The sequence below is a fragment of the Alligator mississippiensis genome, chromosome 15 (assembly GCF_030867095.1).
Source record: "Alligator mississippiensis isolate rAllMis1 chromosome 15, rAllMis1, whole genome shotgun sequence".
NCBI lineage: Eukaryota > Metazoa > Chordata > Crocodylia > Alligatoridae > Alligator > Alligator mississippiensis.
In genome coordinates, this window is record NC_081838.1 from 9229711 (window position 1) to 9242142 (window position 12432).

General features: G+C 63.3%; 1 protein-coding gene across 1 annotated transcript in view; it reads left to right on the plus strand.

Moving 5' to 3' along the window:
* The first annotated feature begins 7879 nt into the window (after window positions 1-7879).
* RARG (retinoic acid receptor gamma) overlaps window positions 7880-12432 on the plus strand; it is a 33425-nt gene continuing 28872 nt past the window's right edge. The window contains exon 1 of the mRNA XM_059717770.1: window positions 7880-8044. The gene's annotated coding sequence lies outside the window, so the exon portion shown is untranslated. The remainder of the gene's footprint in view (window positions 8045-12432) is intronic.

Below are 12432 nucleotides of genomic sequence, written 5' to 3' on the forward strand. Positions count from 1 at the left end.
AAGCAGGCGTTCGCCTCTGAGACGGGGCAGGGCTGAACTCGAACTCGCCACCTCGTGGTGCCTATCCTGGCCAGCTCGGGGAGGCTGCAGGGAGCAAACCCCAGAGAGCAGGGGAAAGCTGGGCTGGGAATGGCACTTCCCAGAGCCAATGCCCGCTGTAAACAAGGCAGCGCGCAGCCGGCTCGGCCGCGTCATTTCTCTCCTGTGAGGCCAACTGCCACGGGCAGGTTCCCAGGCCCGGCGCTTCACCACTTCCTGCCAGCTCATGCCAGCCGGCCCGATGCAGCGCACGGTGCAGCACACAATGCGGGCAGCCGCTGCACCAGGGCCCGGCTTGGTCATATCGAGAGTCGGGCCCAGCATCTCACACACACGCACACTGCAAGCATCCCACTTCTCACATACCCACAGATGCACGTCTGCTAGATCCAATACAACATGTATTGGATCTAGTGTACGCGCATGTGCGCGTGCACCAGATCCATGCCCTCACACACAAGCCAGATACAGCACTGCATGCACACGCATGCACCTCCACACATAAACACACGAGCTAAATCCAATGTCACACACACACACACACACACACACACACAGAGACAGCTGCCCCCTTTGTACACATGCACAGCCCCCCACATGCATGCACACACATGCACACACACACACGCGCACATACAGCCTTGGGTTCATGCATGCCCCCCCCACATACTCACAGCCCCTTGGGTATGTGTGTATACACACACACACACACACACATGCGCACAAGCATGCACAGTGCCCCCTGGACACACACACACACACACACACACACACGGCAGGCGCTGGGGCAGGCAGGAGGGAGGGAGGGAGGAGGTGAGGGCATGAGTCAAAGGCAGGGAGATGGCGGCACTGATTGAGAGGAAGAGGAGGGGAAGGAGGAAGCCACTGGGGAAAGGGCTGTGGGGGCAGAGCTGCCTGTCCCCGCAGGGAAACTGAGGCCCTGGGAGGTGGGGGGCAGGCCAATGGGGGGGGGCACCTGGGCTGGGCATGGAAGGACCCCCCAGCATGCCCCATGCAGGCACTACAACACACAGTCCCACACAGCTACACACACAGACCTGGGACAGCACAACTCAGAGTGCTGCACGGTAACACATATGGCCCCAGGGACACCACAACAGACAGTATCACACAGTAACACACACGGCCCCAGGGGACACCACAACACAGTCCCATACCGCCACACAACCGCACAAAGAGCTACATCCTCCCTGCACACACGCAGTCAAACACACAGCCCATGAACAGCCACCGCCACGCACAGCCCCAGAATTGCACTAGAGCACACCAGACCCCAAAACACACCCAGCACAACCGCCTGCATGCACCCCTGGAGCCCTCACCACTGCACGCCACGCACAGCTGCACTCCCACAGCACATCATCGCTCACTCCCCAACATGGCAACACAATCACAGCTCAGACCCCACCTTCACATCCACCACTGTGATACACATGAAGGGCACCCCCCCCCACGCCACAGATGATTGCAGGCTCATGGTCCCGCACCTCCAGCACACTGTAACACACACTGGCACCTGTTGCTTGGGGCATGCACGCACACACACATGCACACATGCACGCACGCACACGCCCCGAGACTGTCTCCTTGCACTTAGAGGCCTTGACAAATGGCGCTGTCTCGTTAAGCCAGCACCGTCCATCATCATCATGTCTTCCCTTCCCTGGGTGATTTATCTGCCTGTCTAGCCCCGCACAGCCCCGGGCAGGTGCCTCAGCCCCAGCATGGGGGGAAACTGAGGCAGGAAGGTGGTGGGGGGAAGCTCCCAAGGGCAGGGTGCAACTGGGAAGTGAACCCAGGAGTCCAAGCTCCCGGCCACCCCTGCTCTGTGGCCTGCACTCTCGTGGGTGACCCCAAATGCACCCGAGGGAGCGGGACAGGGGGTGAATTCCCTCTAGATGTGGTGCAATAACACTGCCCTTAGGGGGGCTACGACACACAGCTGGGGGGCACCTGCGTGCCCAGCACCCCCCAGCTCTCTGGCACGGGGAAGGCGGGTCTGGTGCATCGGGTGTGGGCTGGCCTCCCCGTGAGACGTGCCAGGTCTCATGGGGGGGAGCAGGGGGCTGTACTGGGCACCACACAGGCCCAGCTGCACCCCTGCCATGCCCCTGTGGCTGGGTGCCACCCCGGCGTGGTTTCCCGTGGGGCACTGGCAGCCGGCGAGCTGAGCTGGAGGGTGCCATGGACTAGCACAGGGAGGTCACAGTCGTGACCACGGCCACAGCCACAGTCACAGCCTGCACCCGTGGGGGGGTTGTCCACCCCACCGCTGTAAATCTTGGGCTGACAGCCGCTCGCTGGGAGGTCTGAGCCTGCCTTTGAACCAGCATCTGGCCGTGGCAGGAGCAGCTGCGCGGGGCGTGGCCGCGGGACGGCGTTTGTTCTCGGCACCGGGGGAGTTCAGACTTGTTCCAAACATCCCCCCCCCCGCCGCCTGCCCCCCGCGCCCATTCCCAGGAAGCCTCCGGGCAGGTGAGGCGGCAAGAGACTCCACGGAGCGAACCCAGGCGTCCGGGCCACCTCCCCGAGCTGGCAAGGGTGGTCTCCGGCATGGGGGGACACAGGTCATCTGGGCCCCACGCCAGGGTTGTGCCAGGCCCCTCTCGCCAGGGCACGTGGTGGGGAGGGGGCCATGGAGCGAGGGCCATGTGGTGCCCCAGGGTCTTTTCTGCCCAGCCAGCATCCCCCCTCCCCAAGCCAGGCTGGGGCTCCCCTGCCCTCCCCCTCCTGCCACGCCGCCCTTCCCATCCCCCACCGGGTGCTGCTCCCCCTCCCACGCAGCGCCCGCTCCACTGGCACCAGTGATGGTGGTTTCACAGTGACTGAGACACAGGGGATGATTCAGCCCAGCTCAGCCGCTGCTCCCTCCCTCCCCCCTGCCTGCCTCCTGTGCCACGAGCCTGCCAGGCCCCAGCCCGTGCCCTGCAGCGCAGCCTGGCCCGGGTTTCCCCAGGCTTTGTGGCCATGCCGGCGGGGGAAGTCCGGGCAGGCTGTGCCCACCTTGGCCTCGGCCCCAGCTCCAGCCCCAGCCCCAGCTGCCCCCTGCTCTGCTGCTGTTCTTCGGGCCCCACCCTGGGCTGGGCTGGCGTATTTTGTGCCAGTTAAACCTGTTTGCAATTACAGCCTCTCCCAGCATTTACCAGTCATGGCTTGAGCTGGGGCGGGGGGAAGCCCTGAGCCCCAAAGCCGGAGTGAATCCAGGGGGAGACAGCCCGGCCAGGCCCCCTGGGCAGCCCCCTGCCTGGGCAGCAACGGGCAGATGCATCCCACCCTCGTGCCCGTTTTTCCCCTGTGACAAGGCTGGGCCCCCCCTCCACACTGCCTGCCACCCCTCGGCTAGCCTGATGTTACGGGCACGGATTGAATCAGAGGTGCAGGGGCACACGTGTGTGCATACGGGCCGGCCGGGGGGTTGCGTGCCAGCCTGGAGGGATCTGCTGAGAGCGGCCACTCCAGCTTCCCGAGGGAGCGGAGCAGATTCCAGAGCCCTGTGGATCCCAAGCTGGATCCAGCCTCCGCTTTGCATTTTGCAAGGGGGGTGTCGGGGGGGGGAAAGGGCCCCGATTCTGCAGTGGGGGTGCAGGATGGTCCCCCCCAGCCCTCCGGGCAGGGAGGGGCCAAGCCCCAGAGCGGAGGGATATTTCTCCTCGCTTTGCCCAGCAATGAACTAATCTCTCCTCATCGGGAAACTATGTCCTTTAAGAGAGGGCTGCCCCCCCTCCCCGCCCAGCCCCCCTGCCCCCCCGCCATGTCGTTGAGGCGCTGGGGGGGGGGGGGGGGGGCGTGTGCGTGTGTAAATTAGGCCCTGAGTTTCCCAGCGCCGAGGCCCATAAATTGGGTTAAATGGAGCTCTTGGCCGCGGCCCATTGCCGCTCCCGGCCCAGCGGCTTCGCCTTCAGTATGTTAAATGAAAACATGTGTCTCTGCAGCGCCGGCCTCACTGCTCTGCGCCTGCCGTGGCCTGCCGGGGACCCGCTGCAGTGCCAGGGCCGGCTGAGCTGTCGGTGGGCAGGGGGTGCCCAGGGCACCGGTGTCCAACAAGCTGGGGTACCCATTGCCATGGACCCCCGTCTGCCCCCAGGGCTCAGCTCCCGTCGCCTCGGCCCCGCTCCTCTGGGGAACGGTGTCTCCCCGCACCAGATCCCCCCCTGGAACTCCCCTCCTGCTGCACCCGAGTGTATGTGTGTGCACGCGTGCAGAAGCATGCATGGAGGTGCGCGCGTGTGCAAGGATATGCATCTGTGGGAGTGTGCGTGACTACATATGTGTGTGTATGTGTGAGCATGCATGAGTGTGTGTGCAAGTAGGTGTGTTTATGGGAGTGTATGTGTGTGACTACATATATGTGTGTGCAAGTAGGTGTGTTTATGGGAGTGTATGTGTGTGACTACATATATGTGTGGGCATGCATGAGTGTGTGTGCAAGTAGTTGTGTCCGTGGGAGTGTGTGAGCATGTACATGTGTCTGTGGGAGTGTACATGTGTGGCTACACACATGCATATATGTGTGCGACTGGGCGAGTGTGAGGGAGGGTCTGTGCATGCACAAGCATGCGCATCTAGGAGTGTATGTGGGTACATCCATGTGTGTGAGTACACACGTGTATGTGCATGCCTGTGCAAGTGTGTATGAGTGTGTGCATATGCAAGAATGTGTGTCTGGAGAGTGTGTGGGTGCCTACATGTGTATATGAGCACGTCTGTGGGAGCATGTGTGAGGGTATGTGCGCACACACAAGTACATGCTTCTGTGGGAGTGTGTGTATGTGCGTACAACCGTGTGTGTGTGAGTATACACGTGTGTGTATGCATGTGCCTGTGCAAGTGTGCATGAATATGTGTGTGTTGGGGGTGTCCCGTGGTGCCAGGCCAGGGACCAGGCTGCAGCTGTCTAGCGGTGACCTGGGGAGCCCATCAGGGCCTGGGGCAGCCGTGGCAGCTCAGTGGAGCCCTGCCTGTGGCTGGGCCAGTGCCCGCACCACCAGCCTGTGCCCCCAAGGGACGGCAGGCCCTGGCGGGCGCTGGAAACTCCCTGCTCCCTTCCTGGGGCCTGGAAGAGAAGGAACCCAGGAGTCCTGGCTCCCTCGCCCTCCTGCCCGCTCTAACCAGTAGGCCCCATGCCCCTTTTGCAGAGCCAGGGAACCACCGCAGGACCCCTGCAGCCCCTTGTTCTCCCCACACCATCCATTTCCCATCCAGAGCCCTGGGCCCCCGCCCCTGAGTCCTGACTTGCAGCCCCCCTCCACTCCAGCTAGCCACCCCGACTGGGCTCCCCCCCGCCCCCCTGCTCCCGGCAGCAGGAGGTGCCAGCAGGGCGCAGGTCTCGTGGGGGGTGCTGCCTGGGCGCCTGCTGCCAGGCGGATGATCCAAACTCAATGCCCCTTTTGTTGCGTTGGGTTGTGCCCTGGGGGGTGGCCAGTCACGGTGCTTCTGGGGGGAGCCCGTTGCCTGGTCCTGAGCTCCCAGAGTGCCATTAACCCTTTACTGGGGGGCACCCCCCTCCCTGCTTTTCCCCTGGGGTACCCTCTGTCCATGCCACAGCCCCCCCGCTCTGCGCACCCACTGGTTGCTGTGTTTGGAGTGGGGCTGGCTGGCTGGCAGGATGCCTGGGTTATCTTTTTGGCTGGGGCAGGGGGCTTCGAGCACCCCGCTCTTGGCCCAGCCCCTGTGCTGGATTTGCAAGCACCCTGCTGCCCTGCCCCAACCTCACCCTCATCTCAGACCCAGGCCCTCCTCAGCCCCCCAGAAGCAGCTGGTGCCCGCAAAGCACTTCAAAGTGCAGCCCCCCCCTGCCTTCCTGCCTGCGTGGAGGCCCAGATGCAAGTCATTAGGGGCAGCCCGGAGATGGGCACTCACTGCAGGCCCCTGTGCCTGGGAGGGGCTTGGTGCAATGGGCATCCCCTGGCCTGGGATGGGGACCCTGGGGGAAGGTGGGGATGGACTGGGGACTGGTGGCAAGTGGAGACGGCTGTGGGGTGCGGCTGGCTCTGGGGTGTGGGGGATCGGAGGTCGCTCCTGGGGGCTCCAAAGGTGAGAGCAGGCCCTGGGTGCCTAGAGGGCAGGGAGCAGCCCGGGAGAGGGATGCAGCCTGGTTTCCACCCCTGTGGGCTGCAGGGCTGCTCACGGCTCCATCCCAGGGGTGTAGGCATGAGCCACGGGCTGTCACATAAGCTCCGTGGTCGACGTGGCCGGCCTTACAGGGGTGATGGGCACTGGCTGGCATGGTGGACAGTGCTGGGGCTGGTGCACTGCATGCCTGGTCTAGCCCTGGGTGCCCTGGTCCATGCTGTGTGTGTGGATCGGGCCCCTTGGGGAAGGATTGGTGCTGATCGTGCCCACTGGCTGCCCATGGTCTTTGCTGCCTCGGTGCTTGCCAGGCTGTGCCCTGCCCCGCCACTGGCACAGGCGGTGCTTGGCAGGGAGAGCAGCTGGCAAGCTTGGGGCTGGCTGGGGCCAGCATAGTGTGAGCCCTTGCTCTGCTGGCCGTGATCTACCTGCCTCGCTTGACCTGGCGCCTTGAGGGCATTGGTGGCACTGTCATGGCAGGCGCTGGGCATCCGGACCCCCTGGCAGGGCATCCTCCTGCCCCCAACCCTGAGAATCGAGGTAGCTGGACTGGTAATGCCCCCCCATGAGGCCCATGGTTAATAAAGGGTTAACAATTCCCTTCCTGCTCCAACTCTCCCCAGGGGAGGATAAAAAATCAGCGCAAGCAAGTGTGAGCGGGTGTGACGGGGATCTGGCTTGCACATGTGTGTGTGAGGGCGTGGCCTCAGGTCTGGCTTGCGTGTGTGTGTGTGTGTGTGTGTGTGTGTGTGTGTGATACTGGATCTGCCTTGCATGTGTGTGTGAGGGTGTGACATTAGATGTGTGTGTGATACTGGATCTGGCAGATGTTCATGTATGGGTATGTCAGACATGGGATGCTTGCAGTGTGTGTGTGCGTGTGTGTGTGTGTGTATGTGTGTGTGTGTGTGTGTGTAAGAGAGACAAGAGTCTGGTGTGTGTGGCTGTGACATCTTGGATTCTGGTGTGTGTGAGAGAAAAATACTGAACTGGCCTTTGTGCATGCATCCGTGTGTGCGTGCATGTGTGTGTGCATGTGTGTGTAAGAGAGAGAGAGAGAGTGTCGGGGGAGAGAAACTGACTTATAGGGTGTGTGAGAGAAATTGACTCTGGCTTGTGTGTGGTTGTGATACTGCATCTGGTGTGCATATGAGTGTGTGTGGTTGTGATACTAGATCTGGAGTGTGTGGTTGTGGTACTAGATCTGGAGTGCATGTATGCAATTGTGATACTGGATTTAGTGTGCCCATGTGTCTGTGCTACTATATCTGGAGTGTGTGTGTGTGGGTGTGGGTGTGCAGCTGTGATACTAGATTTGTAGCGTGCGTATGTGTGTGTTACATGTGTACACACACACAGTTGTGATCCCAGGCCCGGCATGCGCGTGTGTGACTCTGGACTCTGGCAAGCGCGTGCGCTCCCAAATCTGGCACGCACGTGTGCTGGGGGACTCCCAGGCCGTGTGCGTGCGCGCGTGCGAGCGTGTCCCGCAGGGCCGGGGCCTGAGAGGGACCTGTCCCCCTGCCTGCGGGGCGCGTCCCCGGGCGTGCGGGTGTCGCGGTGGCCCGGAGTGGAGGTTCCTGGGCTGTGCGGAGCCGTGCGGAGCGGGGAAGGAGGCGCGGGGGGGGGGGAGCGCAAATATTTTCCGTGTCTTTGCCTGAAGTCATTCTGTGGTTTCTGAAAAAATGTGCTGTATATTTTCAGGGCTGCGTCACATGACCGGCCGGGGTTATGAATAGACGAGTATAATGATTTCTTAGTGAATGTTAGAAAACACACACACACACTCGCACACACACATGCACACACGGCACCGCGGCCGGAGGAGACGCAGACGCCCGCTCGCCGCCGCTGGGGCCCACGGAGGCTCCCTGTGTGTCCCCCCCCCAGTGCCAGGTGTGACCCCCAGGCCCAGGTGAGTGTGTAGAGGGGGCTGGAGCTGTGATTTATGGTAGGGTGGGGGGATCCCCATGGGGACTGCCCGGCATGGGGGGCGGAGGGTGATGGGGCAGGCCCCGGGGTGCTGAGGGCGCAGGGATGTCGGGCAGGAAGCGTGGAGTGAGGGGAGGGTGGCAGGGTGTGGGTGGGTGGCCGGCGGCAGGGAGTGAGCGGGGGTGTGTGTGCATCCCGGCAAGCAGGAGTGAAGGGTACAGTGTGTGTGTGTGTGTGTATGTGTGTGTGTCCCAGTAAGCAGGAGTGAAGAGTACACTCTGTGTGTCTGTGTGTGTGTGTGTATGTGTGGGGTGTGTGTGCATCCCGGCAAGCAGGAGTGAAGGGTACAGTGTGTGTGTGTGTGTGTGTGTGTGTATGTGTGTGTGTCCCAGCAAGCAGGAGTGAAGGGTATGCTCTGTGTGTGTGTGTGTGTGTGTATGTTTGTGTCTGTGTGGGGTTGTGTCCCAGAGAGAATTGGGGTGCGAGGCAGGCAGATGGGTAGGGGAGAGAGAGAGTGAGAGTGTGTGTGATTGTGTGCGCCAGAGCATCCTGGCAAGCAGGAGTAAAAAGATGCACTCTGTGTGTGTGTGTGTGTGTGTGTGTGTGTGTGTGAGAGTGTTTGGAGTTGGGTCCTAGAGAGGGGGGGGTGAGACAGGAGGGTGGGTAGGAGGGTGCATGTGTGCGTGCCTGTCTGTGTGTGCCTATGCCTCTGTGTGTGTGTGTGTGTGTGTGTGTGTGCGCGCGCGCGCAAGCACGCATGCATTCTGGCAAGCAGGAGTGAAGGGGTGCACTGTGTGTGCATGTGTGTGTTGGGTTGTGTCCCAGGGAGAGTTGGGGGGTGAAGCAGGAGGGTGGGTAGAAGGGTGCGTGTCTCTGTGTGTTCGTGTGTGTGTGTGTGTTTATGTGTGTGCGTGCGCATCCCAGCAAGCAGGAGTGAAAGGATGCACTGTCTGTATGTGAGTGTGCTTGGGGCTGGTCTCAGAGAGGGTTGGGGTGTGAGGCAGGAGGGTGGGTAGGAAGGTGAATGCCTCTGTGTGTGTGTGTGTGTGTGTGTGCCTCCTGGCAAGCAGTAGTGAAGGGGGGCACTATGTGTGTGTGCATGTGTGCGCATGCTGATTGAAGGCAGTATGTGTGTGGTGTGGGTGTGTTGGAGCATGTACAGTGAAGTGGGGGATGCGTTGGTGCATGCCTGGGCGCTGAAGTTTGTGCGTGTGTGTGTGTTGGGGGGGGGGGCTTGGGAGGGGCTGTGTGTTGGGGGGTGATGAGGTGTGTCACGGCGTGAGTTGGGATGCCCCACTGCCCCCCATCCCCTCCCCCCTCCCCCCTCCCCTTGGCCCCCTTCCCCCCTGGTACTTTGGGGGGTCAGGACAAGGGACCCCCGGACCTCCCAGCCCCTTGTACCACAGCACTCTGCGGGGGGGTCTGCTTGTTGTCAGGGTGGGGGGCACCACAGGTCGGCAGGCAGGGAGAAGGCCTGGGGGGGGGGGGGGGGGGGGCGTCTCAGGCTGCCTTGGGGATTTAGACACCCAGCTCCTGCCAGCTTGGACACCCGGAGACCTGGGTTCTCTCCGTACTCTGAGCAGTTACATGGGGGACCCCAGACTCCTGGGTCCTCTTGACAGCTGGGTTGCAACATGCCGTGCCTCAGTTTCCCCACCGCAGCTGCAGCCGGAGAGGGCCCTAGGCGACAGGGCCCTGAAGGGGTCCAGGGGGTCCAGCCGGCGGCTCCCCCATTCAAAAACACACCCGGGAGCTAGGGTAGGGTGGGGGAGTCAGGCAGGCCTGGGGTGTGGGAGGCTGGGGTGCAGCCCCCCACCAGTGGCCTGCCTGGTAGCCACGTCCCCGCTCAGGCCTTTGTGTGCCTGGGACGGGAAGCACTTCCCTGGGATGGGGATGCCAGGGGCTGGCGATGCCCCGGATCCTTCGGGGGTGTGCGGGGCGGCAGCGTGGCTTGGTGGTTAGAGAGGCAAAGCCTGACTCCAGCCTTGCGTTCCCGTCTCCGGGGGCTCTGGTTTGCTGGTGGGTTGGGGTCTGAGGGGGGCACGCCGGGCATCCGGGACTCCTGGGTTCTCGGTCACGGACGGAGGCTCAGAACAGCTGGGTTCAGGCCCTGAGGCCTGGTGTGGGGTGCAGCTCTGTGCCTCAGTTTCCCTGTGGGGCCTGTGGCCTCTCACACCCCAGGCGGGGAGCTCCCTGCTGGGCCCGGCACCTGCATGCAGCCAGCTCTGGGGTGGAGCGGAGCGGGCAGAGGCGTGCCTGCATAGAGGGACCTGCAGGGGGCCCCGTGGAGCTGCTCGCTACCACCCCCTGCTGTCTGTGGTTGGGGCCCCCAGCTGCATGTCCTAGCCCCAGCACTGCCAAGGGGGAGTCTCCCAGAAGGCAGCAGGTCCCATGGAGAGTGTGGGGGTGTGGGCCAGCCCTGGGCTGTGGCGCCTCTGGAGGGCTGCCAGGGTTCATGGATTGCGTTTCCATTGGGTGCCAGGGCCAGAGCAGGGGGTGCCACACATGGCCGGGTCCCGGCTCTGCCGCCCCTCCTGGCTGCCCCCCAGCATGGCCCTTCTCTGCCCTTTCCCCTCCGGCCTGTAAGAGCAGCTAGACGGCGGGACAGGCGGGCACCTGGGTTCTCTCCCTGCCACCAGACACTTCCCACACCTTGTGCCTCAGTTTCCCCTGCCCGCTTCATTGGCTGAGGGCGGAGTTGGAGCTCCCAGGAGGGAATGGCAGGGACACGACTCGCCCTGCTGCCCACGCCAGGAGCCTCCACGGGGTTCCCACGCCACCGCCCCGCCACGCCCCACCTCGCCAGGGCCTAGCTTCGGCCACAATGCCCATGGGCTGCAGCCCCAGCTGGGTGGATGTGCAGGGATGGGCAGAGCAGCAGGACTCCTGGGTCCCCTGCAGACCTGGGCAGGGCAGAGGGGTTCGGGGGGTTGGTAGCCGGGACTTCTTGGCTCTATTCTCAGCTCGTGGGGGGGAGAGGGTGGAACAGGAAGGTGGCAGGGCAGAGGGCCACAGCCGCTGGCTGGTGACTCAGCGCCTGGCCCAGCCCAGCGCCTGGGGCAGCAGGCATGAGTCAGCCCTCCAAGAGGCAGGCAGGCAGCGGCTGGGGGCACCACCCTCTTGGGCCCAGGGGCACCGTCGCACGAGGGCACTGTCGCACGAGGAGCTGCACACCAGCCTGCTAGTGCCAAGGACTCATCCCCCTGACTCTGCCCCCTGCTGCCGCGCCGCCCCTCCCAGCCCCCCCGGCCCCCTTCCCTGTCCCAGTGCCAGATGTCGGTGCTGACATGCCTGGCGGAGGGGGGTGCCGGGGGGCCCGCGGCTCAGACGCTCCTGCCCCGCTGTCTGCCGACAGGCCCCGGCTTGCTGCCCATAAAGGAGAGAGGGGGAAAAAAAAAGCCCGAGCTAATTCGGTCATGGAAAAAGGTTTGGGTGGAAATACCTTCCCCGCGCGGGCGCCGCAGTAAAAGGCAGCTTTGTTCGCCGGCTGCAGCGGGGAGGCCCCAGCTGGGCTGGGGGGAAGTCGCTGGCAACACAGCCCTCCTGGCGCCCCCCACCCTCCCGGGGGGCTGCAAAAGGGGCAGGGGCTTCATACCCCCTCCAGAGGCCTTACACTTGGCTACAGGCAGATGAGGGGGGAGCTGGGCTGGGTTGCTCTACCAAGGGAATGGGGGGGGGGGTCCTCCGCCCCGTGCCTCAGTTTCCCCCAGGTGTAGGCACCCAGCTCTGTGGCCGACCTCCCATTGTGCCCGGGATTGGGGCGCACACGGCTCTGACTGCTGCAGGACCCACAAACTCCTGGGTTTTTGTCTTGGTGCAAGGAGGGGAAGGGGGTCCCGTGGCGGGGGCACAGCCGGGACTCCTGGGTTCTTTTCCCAAATCCAGGAGGAGAGCGAAGACCAGGGGTCAGGAGTGGGCTAGGGGCTGGCAGCTCAGACACCTGGTTTCTGTCCACAGATTTGGGGGAGCTCCGTGTCCAGAGTCCTGCTGGGCCGTGGGCTCATGTGGGGATGCTGGACACATCGTGCCTCAGTTTCCCCAGCAGGTCGAAACTTGGGGGGGGGGGGGGATGACTTCACATAGGCTATATGGATGGCTGGATGAGGCTTGAATGACCCCTGGGGACTAATTAGCCAAGGCAGTTGCTTCCCCCCTCATTAGTTGCCCACCAGGACCCCTTGCCCCCTACCGCTGGCTCAGGGGGACCAGTCGTGCCCCTGCCCAGCTCACAAGTGCTCATGCAAGGTGTGAGTTAGTGTGGGGACCCCCACCCCCTGGCTCCAGACCAGGCTGGGCAGCTGGCAATGAGGAGCCCCAGCCCAGCTCAGCCACCTGCCAGGCTCTGACCCCCCCACCCCCCCCCCAGGCATG